Source organism: Dipodomys ordii, unplaced genomic scaffold, assembly GCF_000151885.1.
Source record: "Dipodomys ordii isolate 6190 unplaced genomic scaffold, Dord_2.0 Scaffold12, whole genome shotgun sequence".
Classification (NCBI taxonomy): Eukaryota; Metazoa; Chordata; class Mammalia; order Rodentia; family Heteromyidae; genus Dipodomys; species Dipodomys ordii.
In genome coordinates, this window is record NW_012267228.1 from 18,075,066 (window position 1) to 18,090,718 (window position 15,653).

The following is a 15,653-nucleotide window of genomic DNA, read 5'->3' on the forward strand; positions in this document are numbered from 1 at the left end:
GAGCCACCTACAAACATTTCCATTTATCAATTACCTGACCATTATCTATCCCATTTTACACATGAGAGTCACGGAAAGACAGACTTTGGCATTGCTGCTTGGCTTATGAATGGCAGAGCCCAGGATTCCTCTCTGTCTAGCTCCAGACTCTCAGTCTCTGTGTGCCAGGACTCCCCTGAGGGAGTCAGTGTTTTGTTTTTTGGGTTTTTTTTTTCCACTCAGTTTTTCCATGGTGGAATGCACCTAGATTAGGCCCAGGGTCCAAATCTAACTCAGACCCTCTCTGTCCCTCTGAAAGAGGCAGAGGGACAGAGAAAATTTAAGAGTGGCAGATATACAGGATCTCTGAGTTATGTGTGCTAGTCGCAGGTTTTGGCAGCTCTAAGCTGAGAAGCCAATACATGTTCTTAAATTCAGCCATTTTCAAGAATAAAACTAAGGTTGCCATCTCTCTTAGTTTGGCTCCTGTAACTACTTTCTCAAGTTTTGGTACCCGACAATGGGGAGAAAGGACATGATTAATTCTCACCTTAAGCCCTCGACATGAAATAGGAATGAATAATAGCGGTAGTAAAAAGTAGCTGACAATAATTATGCCCCAGCAGGTGTTGTTCTAAGCACTTTAGCTATATTATCTTTTTATCTCATCAAAGCAGGTACCTCACATGATAGGAGAGGAAAGGGATTAAATTTAAGGTTGTCAAATGAGCTTTTGATATGTAAAAGGGCGATGATTATTTTATTGGCTACATGACGTATTAATAGGACTTGATTACAATGGTCTTTGATGTTAACATCAAATAATTCTGCCTTTCACAGAGGCATTCTCAGTAGATGATAATTAGTATTGTCTGAGAACATTCAAGAGGTCATAGTAACTGCATCTCCTGGCCAGAAAATAGCCAAGTGAGGTTAGGTCAGGTTATTCTAGTTGAAAGCTATTTTGATCTGTTCACCCCATGTCCAACCTTGGTGGCATGAACCTACAGCAAGCTACCCTGTCTGCCACTTATGCTAATCAAACAATTCTTATACATGAATTCTGATCCTCCTCCAAGCTCTCCCTGACAATGCTCATAGTCTAGCCGGATAAGGTACTTCTCTCTTGTGGAGGACATTAATAGCCTACAGGATAAGGAACAAAATTCCCCCCACACTCTTAAAAGTCCTGAACAGTCTGAATCCTGCCTGTCTGGTAGCTCCATGTCTCCCATTTCTACATCCCAGCCTGGGCCTGCCTCCGTTTCCTGCCAGTCTTGAACTCTCTCCCTCCCTCCCTCATGACTCACCTGTTCTACTTTCTTTCTGAAACCTCCCTTAGCCTGGTTGTCACATTCCTAAAAGTACTTATTTCTTCAAGCTTCAGCCTAAATGTTTGCTCACAATCCTTTGCCTGCCATCTCAGAATCGTAGGCCCCTGTGTTAGCAGTCCGTGTGCCATCCTGTTCCTGTCCTTCAAAGTACTTCTCTCAATGTGTAATTATTTTTTTTATAGCTACTGATTCTTTCCAGTTTGACTGCATCTAAGATAAAACGTCCTAAGGACAAGAAGTCTGTCTTGCTCAATGCTCTGTGCTCAAGGTCTCCCACAGTGCCCAGAACACACTCACCCAGGGAATGCTGTTGAGCCAGAGCTGATGGATCATGCCCAATTCCAGGCATCATGCACCTCGACAGTGATAGGAATGGTGCTCAATGTCCACATGCAGCCTGGCAGCCCTGTGCTGAGTGAATGAACTAATGAATGGAAGATCAAAGGACAGCATTGATCCTTGCCTCACAGAAGAACCATATCTGATAGCCAATCTTTTCTGAAAACATTGGGGTGGATATGTATACCCTCTATAGAAGCAATTGTGTGGGCATTTTCTATGTTCCCAGTTCCCAGTGTTCTCTCTGCTCATCTGAATTCCACAAAACCATTTTCATAATCTTGAACTTGGTCCTCAACCCACCAGGTGCCAGTATAAAGGTTTGTTTGAGCTTCCTGTTTGTTTGTTTGTTATGCCAATACTGGGGCTTCAAGTCAGGGCTTCACACCTGAGCCTTTGCTTAATACAGCTCTTGGATGTTGATATTTGCCCCTGAATTTAGCTTTCTAAGTGCTGGCCTCATGTTTCAACAGAATTCAACACTAAGAAATCAATTCCATCAAAACAACCTAGTAATAAACAACATTACTTGGTAGTGGTAGCCAAGAGTCAGACTCCCACTCTCCTTGTCCTTCAATGGACAGATAGCCTGAGCGACAGGCACATGTTTCCTACATTGCCAGGGGATGTTGCTTACTAGAGCTCATTAGGAATTTAGGGTCCCAGCACATACTTAATGATGGACAACATCAGAGTTCTTGCTTCTATTTTTTTTAAAAAACTGGTGGTGATATTACTGGGATTTTGAACCCCAGGTCTCAAACTTGATCATCTATTCTTGTTCATCTGGTACCCTACCATTTGAATTGTGTCTCCAGCCTGGATTTTTGCTGGTTAATTGAAAGTGAAGTCTATTGGGTTTTTCTGCCCAAGCTAGACTCAAACCATATTCCTCTAGATTGCAACCTCTTGAATAGTTAGGATTACAGTCCCGAACCACTGGCACCCAGCTATAAGTTCTTGAAGTTTTTTAATGAACATACAGAAAACCCTTTATTTGTTTATTTATTTATTTATGTTTAATGCCTGGTTGTCTGTTTACATTTCATTCCCCAATATATGTACCAAAAAGACAACTCTTTACTAAATCTCCAAGCTAGCATCTGTAATCCTAGCATTCAAGAGGCCAAACCCCAAGTATTCTTGAACTAACCACTCTAAGCTATAGAGGAAGACTCTGTCTCAAACCAAGATAGAGCAAAAGAAACTCACCAAGAGTCTGAGGATTACAAAGTTATATTTCCCTTCATCACTATTATAATAAAAAATAGTGACCTAGTGTAACAATTCATAATGCTTTCCTAAGATACATCAAACACTGGGCCAGGAGAGAAAGATGAGCCAGCACAGCCAGAGCCTAGGCTCATTCCCAGGCCACTGTGATTGGTTCTATACGCAAAGGAGATTGAGTGCTCCACAAACCTGATACACTTACAGGTTTTGCAATCCCCCTCCTCCCCAAAAAAGTCTGTAGTCATCATGATAAGGTATTAAATGAAATAAGGCAGTTTCATTAAAGGAAGGTCACATGCAAAGAAAGAAGTATCTCTGAGCATTGGGATTAAAGGTATATTTTTGGATTGTATTCTTTTTGCTCTTATCTATATTTTCTCCAAGACATGTGCATTGCTTTTTCCCATAAGAAAAATGATAACTACTATGTAAATACTTTGAAAAGAACATCTCTTTTGATTTTTGTCATGTTCTTTAAGGTTTTTTGTTTTTGTTTCTGTTTTTTCCTGCCATGTAGGATTTTGTTGTGAACTGGCTATGTAACAAGGCTGCCCTGAGCCAGGCTTGATGACCTCTGCCTATAACTAGCTCCTCAGGAGGCTGAGATCTGAGGCTTGAGATTCAAAGCCAGCCCCTGGACAGACAAATCCAAGACTCTTATCTCCAATTAACCAGCAAAAAGCCAGAAGTAGAGGCAAGTCGCAATGGGTAGATTGCCAGTCTTGAGCAAAAAAGCTAAACAAGAATACAAAGTCCTGAGTTCAAGCCCCAGTTTCTGCAAACATAAAAAAAAACACTTCTCAATGTGTACATTGAAGGGTATTCCCTAAGACTACCACATATCTAAGGAAAATATGTAAATAGTGCCATCCCAAGAAAGTTGTCTAGATACTTGACTGAGTATCCAGTTGGCCATAAGAAGAAACAGACATAGGAATCCTGGATGGGTTTTGGTAGCTTACATACTCATTGCTAAGAAAAATGGCTATTCAGCTTCTGGCTCTCAGTGCTTTTGACATTCCGCCATCAAGGTAGAAAAAAAATGGCCCATTCAATAGACCACAAAAATAACACAGTGGTCATTTTAACACAGTAAGCCATTCTGGAGCAATTTTCTTAAGAATCATCGTCCTCTCCAAGACTCTGACAGCTCATTTCTCAGGAGGAAAGGAAGGCCCAGGCAACCACCAGGCAAGGTGTGGCCCAGCCAGAAGTCAGGTTACCTCCTGAATACACAGATCCCAGGCCTCACCAAACCGCTTCCCCTTAGAACACTGGCATACGCCAGAGCGTGAATGTGTCCTGGTACCCATCTCAGAGGCAACACAGAGTTGGTACTTTTTTATTTTATTTTATATATATATATTTTTTATTGTGAAAATACTGTACAGAGGGGTTACAGTTACATGAGCAAGGTAATGAGTACATTTCTTATCAAGCATTGCAGCCTCCTCCTTTGTTTCCCCTTCCCATCCCTTCCCATCTCCCACCCCCACCCCCACCCCCTCCCCCAGCCAAAGTTGTAAAGTTCATTTTACAACATAACTTGTACATCTCATTGTTGCAATGGGTCCACCTGTATCCCTATTTAAACGATTTGTTTTTTCTCCTCCCCTCCCCAAATTATACCGACATCAAATACAGTGAAAACAGGGAGGGACATACAAAGCAACAAAGAAATCATCTTACAAATATGTTAGAAACAATAACAAGAAAGAAAAACCATTTGAGTCCTTGGTGTTCATTTTGCTTAACAGCAACTTATCTGACGATTTCTGCTTATCTCAGACATATACTAGTTATTGCAAATAAGGGAAACCATGGGACCTATGTTTCTTTGGGCCTGGCTTACTTCACTTAATATAATTTTTTCTAAGTCTTTCCATTTCCTAACAATGGGCAATATCATTCCTTCTGATGGAGGCATTGAATTCCATTGTGTATATATACCAGTTTAAAAGGTACTTGCAGAATGACCCAGAGACTGTGTTCTTTAGCCCATTCAATAAGGACTGGCAGGGGAAAGTGATAACTTCTTACAGCATTAAAGAAATACTTTCCAGAGTTCATAGAAAACACTGAGAGACTAAATGCTATGTAATGTCAAAATACTTCTATTTATTTATGCATGCATTCATTTATTACTGCATGCATGCATGCAATGCTAAGGCTTAAGCATGTTCCTCCAGCCCCATTTTAGCTGCTTATTTGTTGTTGGTGGTGGTGATGGTGGTGGTGGTAGTGGGGACTGAACTCTGGTCCTGGGCGCTGTCCCTCAGCTCTTCAGCTCAAAGCTAGCGCTCTAACACTTGAGCCACAACACCACTTCCAGCTCTTTCTGCTTATGTGGTACTGGGGAATCAAACCCAGGGCCTCATGCACGCAATGCAAGCACTCTACCACTGAGCCACCTTCCCAGCCCCTTTAGCTGCTTATTTTGGGGATGGTTTCTCATAGACTTTTCTGTCTAGGTTAGAGTCAGACCAAATCCTTTAGATCTTAGCCTTCTGAATGGCTAGGACTGTATGTGTTAGCCACCAGCTCCTGTCTCATTTTAAATTGCCATTTAACTTAGTTAACACTTTTGGTATAAACCTGTTGTAAATCCGAATTGATTTCTTTATTTTAGTACACATTTAGGTTTTGTATAGAAGTCCTATTTGCCAGTTCTCATACTTAATCTGGCTTCCATATTCACATGACCTATTCCAACACCAGAATATGATTTGTATTGCTATTTGCCTCCACTCCTTTGGGTAATCTAGAGCAGTGTGTTTTGCTCACTGAAAACAAGTTGGCTTTTTGCTTCCATGTTTTTATCTTTTGTTTTCATGTTTTTTCCCTTTGTTTTGAGTTTTTGTTTGTTTGTTTGTGTTTCTGCTTGAATTAAAGCAACTATTACTGAACTTATGATTTAGCAACCAATGATTTGTATAGATATTAGAAAATGTACACATTGAAATGAAATCAAAACATAATGGGTCTTAGACATTTTGAAATTATTATTATATACAGGCACAAAAACATTTACTATAGACAAATCCTTCTATTTCATAGGTAGTATTGAAAATTCTTTTTGTATTCTCCCCATGATACATTGATAGAAAGACAAAATGCTTTGCTTTGGAACTGCAATTTAAATATTGAGATGTCATTTGGCCCCAGTGACAGTCTTTAGTCTTTATCCAAAAGACTAAAGCTGAGGAAGAAGGGGAAAGGAATCTTGTGCACGTGGGTGGAGTAGAAGTTGGCACTGCCCCCATGGAAAGCAGTACAGACGTTCTATTTCAGAACTAGAAACAGAACCACATATGATCAGCAATCTCACTACTCATTATGCCAAAGAAAACACAATCCTCATATCCGGCACTTGCATGGGTTTTGAATCACTATTCACAATAGCTAAATCAAGGAATCTGCTTTGTCCATTGAATTTGAATGGATAAAGAAGAGGTGACACATACCCACAGAGGAACATTATTCAGTCATAAAAAGAATGAAATCCTGTCATTGCAGTAAAATGAATAAAATGGAGGGTATTACCATGAAGTCAAATCAACAAAGTACAGAAGGACAAATATTGCATGTTCTCTTTCATTTGAGGAAGCTAAAAAATAATAGTGACCTCATAGAAGAGAGAAGAATAGAGGTCACTAGAGACCAGAAGGGAGGAGGGTAAATAACAGCTACCAAAATACAATTGAGAAGGAACAGTTAGTTCTTGTGATTATGGCACAGTAGAGTTACTACACACTACACTAATTTATGGTATATTACAAAATGACTATAATAGAACAGTCTAAAGTTTCCCAACTGAGAAACAATAGATGTTTGGAAAGACCAATTACCCTGATGTGATCACTACACCATACATACATATCAAATTATTTTGCTATACTCCAAAACATGTATAAATAGGATGGTCAATTAAAGCCATAAAACTGAGCTGGGTGCCAGTAATTCACACCTATTATCCCTAGCTACTCAGGAGGCTGTGATCTGAGCATCACAGTTGGATGCCAGCCCAGACAGGAAGTCTATGAGACTCTTAGCCCCAATCAATCACCAGAAGGCTGGAAGTGGTGCTGTGGTCCAAAGTGGTAGAGTGCTAGCCTTGAACAAAAAAGCTCAAGGACAGTGCCCAGGACCTGAGTTGAAGGCCCATGCCCTACCAAAAAAAAAAAAAAAAGCCCCTCAAAGCCTGGCGACTTCCATTCCTATTTAAAATATAGTAAGAGATAAATAAAAACAGAAAATATATTTAAAGCATTACTCCTGCTATGCTTGATAAAATGCCAACACAGTAGACATTATCTTTCTGGTACAGATGAGAAACTTGAGCTTGGAGAGATCAAGAAATATGCCAAGGCCATCCAGCCAGAAAGAAGCAAACTTTCACAGGAGCTTGAGAACTTAAGGTTCTTCAGCTCAACCTTATTGACATGTGAACTCAGTAGTCCTTTGTGTTGGAAGCGGGGGTGAGCGGTATACACATTGTAAAATATTTACTAAGCAATGTCACCCTCCTCATTAGATGGCAATTTCTTCATAAATCTTGTCCCCAGACATTGCCATTTGCCCCTGGAGGATAAAGTTTCTCCTGAGTAAACCAGTACTTTAGAACTCCAGTTTTAAGCTGTGTGTGTGTGTGCCTACAGTCTAGGTAGATGAACAATGAGCCAAATGAGCCCCCATCAAGCGCCTCACAACCAACATCTGGGCTCTAGCCAATTTCCTTTCTCCCTCATTTTACCAAGGAAGGAAATGCCAGGTGCCCACAATCTGCAGTGGTTTGGGATATGTACCCCCAAACTAGAATAAAACATAATAATAATGAATCGCCTTGCTCTTCTTACTAGTAATCTGAGCTAAGGCTGGATCCCATGTGCTCAGGAGAGCGGAGGGAAGATGGTTTCCAGTTTAGACCACTCACCAGTTCAGTTAGAATTAATTTGATGAAGAAACAGAATAAGAATTGCAAAGTCATCAAAGATGATGGCTTTTCCTTTATGACCCTTGGCACCAGAACAAAGACTCTATTTCTTTTTTCTCTCTCTCTCACTTTTTTTTTTTTTGTGTGTGTGGGTTTTTGGATTTTCAGAATAAAGGGAATACAAAAGTTTAGGTAATGTTTGGATGGTTCAGAGACTGTTCTTGCATCAGTGATAGGTCAATTAATATCCGAACAGTTCAAAGAAGCAATTATTTTAATTTATAAATCACTTCGGAGGTAGGAAGCTGCCATCCATTAATGTGGTTTTTACAAATAAGAGCGTTCATGGTTCCGTGTGTGCCTGTGTGTGCCTTTCTCCTCATGTCATTCTATCTGGCCCGAGTTTTCAGACCAGATCGCATACCTCTGTGATGAAGTATTTGTCTCCGGGGCCTTGACAAACACATAAAGCATCGAGTCTGCAATTCGACCCTTGGCTGAGACCACCCTCTTTTTCAAGTTTTTGCTATGCTGAAAGGTACCACCATGCACAATGTTGCTTCCAGAAATGACCTTCTTATATTACGTTCTAAATGGCAGGGTCTGTGAGCTAAAACTCCCCAGAGGGGTAGAGTGACTCTCCATCCATAATCAGGCCAAAAAGGGAAAGGGCCAAAGTGATTTCTGGGCATGGTGGGCTTAGCAGGCTATTTGACAGCTAGTGGTAAGTATCAAGTGTCCATGAGCCTTTTGCAAACCATCCTTTACTCTGACTTTATTTTGCAGATTTCTAAGTGTCAACAAAGTACCCAGACTCTCCATGTATAAATGTAGCCAAGACAAAGGCACTCTGACCTTAGAAGCATACTTGAAGCACAGGGCATTTGGGGATTTTCTGCTTATAGAAAACTGGAAAAGTCCCATTTGGACAAGGTATGGTGTGACTGGGAAAGTTTCCAGAGAGAAGGGACCATAATTTCAAAGGTGAACAGGTGTTAGTTTGGTCTCTTGAGAGGGAAGAGCTGTTAGAGGCAGAGGAAAGAGTATGTGCCAAGGCATCGAGGCAAGAGAGCAAATATAATGGTTCCAGAAGCAGAATGAAAACCAAGTTGGTTTACAGAGAGGCAGGTAGTAAAGGATGTGTAATGAGACTGGAGACATGAGTATGTCCAGCATCAATCTCCTCCACATCACGGTGAAGAGTCCGGGGAAGGGCACTAGCATCCACAGAAATGCTTTCCATGGGACAATGACTTCGTTGGGTGAGTTTAAACTAATGGGAGGAAAGAAAGGCCACTAGAGAAAGGGTGAGGGGCTTGGTCATACCCACTTCTATCTATGAGCTCTGGAATGGACAGCAAAGCCCTGTATTCAGTCTTAACGGAAATTAAAGGCTTTGGAGGCAGCATTTGAACCCAAAGCTTTATGCTTCTACCACTTAAGTCAGGCCTTCAGACCTCTCTGTTTTAGTTTATTTGTCAGATAAGTCTTGGTGCTTTTGCCTGGGGCTGACCTCAAACTATGATTCTTCTACCTCTGCCTTCAGAGGATCTGGAATTACAGGCATGCATGAACCAGCATACCGAGCTTGTTTTTCTGACATGTGGTCTCACTGACCTTTTTGTCTGCTTGGTTTTTGTTGTTGCTGTCATTGCTTGTTTTTGGTCCATGGTAGCCTTCTCCCAGGTAGCTGGTATTTATAGACTTGAGCTACCACACTTAGTAGGAATGAAAGGATTTAAACTGAACATGCATTCCTTTTTCCTACTAACTAAAAATACAAAAACAACAACAACAACTTTATAATCTGCACATGAATCATTTTTAATAGTTAATTTTTTTCTTTATTTATTGAGCTCCTACTACATTTCTGTAATGTTCTCTGTGTAAAGGAAACGAGGGCAGTGCTGAGACTCTCCCTTCCTTCAGAGAGTATTTCTCTTAGTAATGAAGACAGTAACAGGTGAATTAAGTACAGGTGTTTAGACACAACCAGCACTGTAAGAATGGGAAGTAACAAGGTCACAAGCAAGGTTAACATAGAGGAAAGACTCTGAAAACAGTGGCATTGCACTTGAGTCGGGAACAAAGATACACCAAGGCATCCCAGCCCGTGGTGTGACAGTGATCATGAGACATTTGGAAAATAGAGAAGCAGGGAACATATTATGTAAGGCCTCATGGACCATCGTGAGGGGTCTCAGAGTCAGTCCTGTTTGCAATGGTTGGAATGGTTGTCCTCTGAGCCATAACTGGTCTGGGTGGTTGTGAATGCAAATGTGTCTTAGAAGGTTTCTACTTTCTGCCTCTAGCTGATAAACTTTTCAGTGCAATAAATTTCATGGAGAGATGGCTTAAGGAAGAACTTTTTTTTTTTTTTTGGTTGGTCACGGGGACTGTACTCTGGGCCAGGGCGCTGTCCCTCAGCTCTTCAGCTCAAGGCAAGCGCACTCTACCACTTGAGCCACAGCACCATTTCCAGCTTTTTCTGCATATGTGGTACCGAGGAATCGAAACCAGGGCCTCATGCATGCAAGGCAAGCACTCTACCACTGAACTACCTTCCAACCCCAGGAAGAACCTTTAAATGGACATTTATTTATTATTTATGCCCAATGTCCAGGCTGCTGGGGCACTGGTCAATAGTCCAGGCCATTTCTTGAGACAAGTGCAAAATGATGCTCCAAGAAGACCCCATCCACCACTTAGAGAGACACCAGCCTGAGCAGAGCTTGTACTGGATGCTGGCCGGCTGCCTTGTCAGTAATTAATGCAGCTCTTTAATCCCATCAAGTGTTTAGGCAACTGAAGTAATGAGAAGATCCTCTAGGGAAATGAACGTATTCCAAGGACCCTTGGCCATCACCCATTGTCCTCTTGCCCCAGGGGGAAAAGATGACAAAATGTACAGGTAGACAGATGTAGGCCCTCCACTGAGTTTCATTTCCTACTGGTTGTCTTGTCTCCAGAGACAAAACTTCATGTCTCTCAGCCTCAGTTTCTGAGTCCATCAAATGGAACTCATTATGCTTGGCTCACTTGACTGTGATGAGAGAAACTTGAACAACAGCGGCCAACTCGCCGTAAGGAAGATGTCACACTCACCTAGCCAGTCCGTGGGGCTCCCCTTTTTCAGCAGAGAATCCAAAACACCGTGATATTTCTTCTGCAGCCGCTTCTTTAGCTGGAAAAGAGAGGAGAGTAGTATTATTAACCTGGCTTCTTTTTATTATCACCCAAGGGTGGCAGTTAATCAAGGCACTTGTTTATACAGAAAACCAGGAGATTGTATTTCTGATGAAAGACTTACCTAAAGGCTAGGGTTTGTTATCAAAGTCCTGGCGGTTGTCTGGTGAGATTTAGAAATACAAAACAAGATGTGGAGGAGGTTGAAAGGGAGAATTCTTCCAGGAGTTAAATTATCTCTGGCTCATCTCTAACATGTAATGTCATATTATTATGAAAGTATCATCATGGCATTACAAAATATTTGTGAATATACCATTAAAAATATTATTTTGTTGTTGTTTTTATTTTCCAGTGGCTTTATTTCATCCCATGAAAATCAAGAAGGTTTGCTAGGTGTACAGGCAGGCTAGTAGCTTTTCTGCCTTGAAATTCATTTAATCTGCAAAGTCATTTTAGTTGGAGCAGGGTAAACTTCAGCCTGAATACTGTGCATCTTGCTTTAGCACCTCCTAAGCCATCTCCATGTACAGATGCAAAGGGAAGCCTAGTGACATGGAAAGACATACAGATGGGAATCTGCTTTTAAATTAACTAATTACTAACCCTTCATAGGACTTGGAAATGTGTCTGCGCAGGAAACATCGATGGCTGTGGGATTACAAAGACAGATTCCAGTCCCAGTTCCACCTTTTACCAAGTTACATATTCTCTCCAAATCTCAGTTTCCTTATCTGTACAAATAGAGTTAAAAACAATATTATTTACCTTACTAGTTGGGAATAGATTTAACTATTATAGGCACCATGATAGTACCTACAATATAACCTAGTACATATTAGTAATGTTGATGATAATGATGATAATGATAATAATAATCATGAACCAAGCAGAGTGCCAGTGGTTCATGTCTCTGATCCTAACTCCTCAGGAGGCTGAGATCTAGACAATCAAGGTTCAAAGCAAGCACAGGTAGAAAAGTTCCTGAGACTGCATCTCCAAATTAACTAGCAAAAATTCATGCTGAAGGTGTGTCTCAAGTCATAAGGCACCAGCCATGAACAAGAAGCTAAGCAAGCATAAGTTCAAGCCCCAGTTCATAAAAAAATTATCCATTTATTAACTGTATTCACTTTAGTAGATTAGCATACTAATCTAGATTTTAAATACTTATAAAATACAAGAGTTGGGTCCAAATCAGTGTTTCCACAGCCTTCAACTTTTGTCCCACTTTTATTTGAAGAAAATAGATCTTTGTAATTTGATACTGAAATGAATAAAGCCTTCTGCAGGCATAGTCAGTATAGCTGTGTAACTCCATGAACTTAAATCCGTAATTTAGCATCAATTCACTGAATTTAAGGGGAGAGTGAAATATCACACTACCCAGCCTTTCTGACATGTTACTGTATAAGACCCTGGTTGGTACTGTGGGGTGAATTCAGCCATGAACACATCTGTGCATGAAACCTAGACTAATGGACCAATCCCTGCATTCTCAAAACTTCTCTGGAGCACTAATAGCAACTTATCTCCTTCTTTCAAACATACATTAAGGAAACACATCAAAGCCATCAGCTTACTGTGCAAAGGGTGAGTACAGACTCTGGGGGCCTAATGCCTGCACCAAATGATAGCAGGCACCAAATGTCACTTGCTAGCTTCGTGACCAAGGGCAAGTCTTTTAATAGCTGGGTGCCTCAGTTTCCCTACCATGCACAAAATTGGGATAAGCTTTAGTCTGCCCCCCAAAAAAGCCATTTCTCAAGCCATGGGTTTTCTTCCAAAAACATTAAAGCAAAATTAGACATAATGTAAACTCTGCATGTCCCACTATGTTACCATTCCATTTGGTCATAAATAAGTCTCAGCCAGGCACTGATGGCTCTCACCTGTAACTAGCTACTCAGGAGGCTGAGAGTTAAGGATCACATGGGTCAAAGGCAGGAAAGCCTATGAGACTCTTATCTCCAATTAACCACCAAAAAATTGAAACAGGAGCTGTGGCTCAAGTGGTAGAGTGCTAGCCTGGAGGACAAAAAACGTTCAGATACAGTGCCCAGGCTATTAGTTCAAACCTCAGAGCATGCATGTGCACACAGACACACACACAGACACACACACATGCACACACACACACGTGCACGCACACACACACACACACACACACACACACAGTCTCTCTGACTTACCATATTTGAAGCCAAATTCTTTAGTTCTCAGACTCAAATCCCTTCTCTCAATCTTCACACATCTATATTACATTGACATCCACAATAAGCACAATTAGTAGAAGCCTGTGAGGTTTCTGCCCCCACAAAACAACACAGGGCTCAAGGAAACCTGTGTGCTCCCAAACTCGAGGTTCAATATGTAGACAATATGGCCTGGAAAATAGATTCCAGCCTTAATATGTATTAGGAGAAATTCAAGGGGACAAATCAAGTGTTTAAATTACTGAAGTGGAATTATTATGTGCTTAATTATTGTGTTTCACATGAGAAAGTTTTATAAATCCCAGTGAAGTGGTAATTACGCTCTCAGACACACTGCAGCAAGTTTGTAATAGACACAGAGTCCCGATGGCTTTCAGCTTCAATAGGGTCAGGTTACCCTGTGCTAATAGACAACTTGTGTGCCAGAACTGTAAGCAGGTGGACTAAGGTAGCAAGAAGGATAATGCATAGTGAGGCTGAGGGCACGGAAGATGGTTTTAATCCATCACTGGCTTTGTTCCACTTGAAAAGAGTGCTCCACAGCTAAGACAGTGTGTGTAGTTTGGTTTCTGACCATTTTTTAACAGAGGCCTATATGTGGAGTGAACCATTTTCTCATCAGGATTACCTAATTTTACAGAAACCCGTATGTTTCCAGGTGGAATGGACCATTGTGTGGCTATTGTATGTCCATTTCCAGTTTTTAAAAAAGTAACTTCTTTAAGTTCCTTAAGGATGGAGGAAACTTTAGAGAATGTATCTATCACAGACCCATTGCGTCACCTTCACTGTGTGTGCTTACACGAGCCTAGATGGTCTGCTCTGCTATACCTCAAGACTTTATGATGATCTTCCTATATGCAGTCTCTCACCCACCAAATGCCATCCTGTGGCACAGGACTGTATATATTCAATGCTAACAAATTAAAAACTCATCCAATTAGATTTGGAATAATATTAGATTATGGCAGCACTGGGGGATAACATATTCTTCCAAAATCTTCTTTTCTAAACCAAGGCCACCTTACTGAGCAAGCTCAGATTAGTAACTAGTATGAATTAAGCTTTCAGTTCTTTACATTTTCTTTTCTCTGATTTCCTTTCAGGCATGACTTCCCTTCATCCACTCACTGTGGCCAGGCCTAGGCAGGTAAAACAGGCAAAGGCTCTAAGCAGGGATCAGCTTCTTGACTGAATGTAGTTGTTCAGAGCTATTTCGAAAAGTAAAATAAAGGTAATAAAATCCTGATTTACTTCTATTGGGCAAGATCCATCTCTGGGGCTGGGAAGGTGGCTCAGTGGTAGAGCGCTTGCCTTGCATGCATGAGGCCCAGGATTCAATTCCTCAGCACCACATAAGCAAAAAGAAAAAGCCAGAAGTGGTTCTGTGGCTCAAGTGGTAGAGCGCTAGCCTTGAGCTGAAGAGCTGAGGGACAGCGTCCAGGCCCAGAGTTCAGGCCCACGATCGGACCAAAAAAAAAAGATCCAGCTCTGTCCCTTGTACCCAAACAACCCTGACAAATGTAAGATACTAGGAAAAATGTAGCATGTACACGTGTGCATACATAGGTATACAGCACATATAACTAAATACTACACATAAATATGCATTTATTATTCAAAAATGTACCCTGGTAAGCACGGTTATAAGCTCACAGCATGTAGCAATTCTTAGTGTATGGAAATATCTCTCTTCGCACACATTTCAGAACACTGATCTGTTTTCTGCTTTTCCGTGCATTTATCTTTTTTCTACATACCATACAATTTTCTTAGTATTTATCTTTCGCCTCCTCCTCATAGGAATGTAAATGTTCCAAGTGGCTCAAATGCCTAGTACAGTCTAACACATGACAGGGATTCAATAAACACCTGCCTAGGTTATTAAACTAATAGTCATAAAACTATTAAAAGGCATGCTGTTTGTTTGGCTGTATTTTTTTTCTTTTAAATGAATTTTTTTTTGTTTTTTTAAATCCACAAGGTCCTCTGACTCACCCTCAGGACCTGCACAGGTGAAAGGTTTGCTTCTTTTGACAAAGCTTTTAAGGAGGGGCTAGGTTTTCAAGTCTTCACTCCTGCCCAGTGGCAGAGGACTAGATCAAATGGCCTCCTGAGAGCTTGCCGGCCCTTGACATTCTCATTCAATTCCACTTAAATGTCCTAAAAGTAATTTGTGGAGAAATTCTTTTCCTCCTCCCTCTGGATTGGAGTACGTATTTATCTAATTATTTCCTTGGTAGGTTGACCTAGCTTTAAAGGAGCACCAATGTCAGCTCCTGCGTACTTTCTCTGAGCACTTACTTTATAAAACCAAGAGACTAAAGACTGAGCTCTCTAGGGAACTGCATTGCATTCAAATAAGATTAAGGCTTTTTGACTCACAAAAGCAAGGACAATCAGAGGCTAACTAAGGCAAAGCAATTGTTCAGC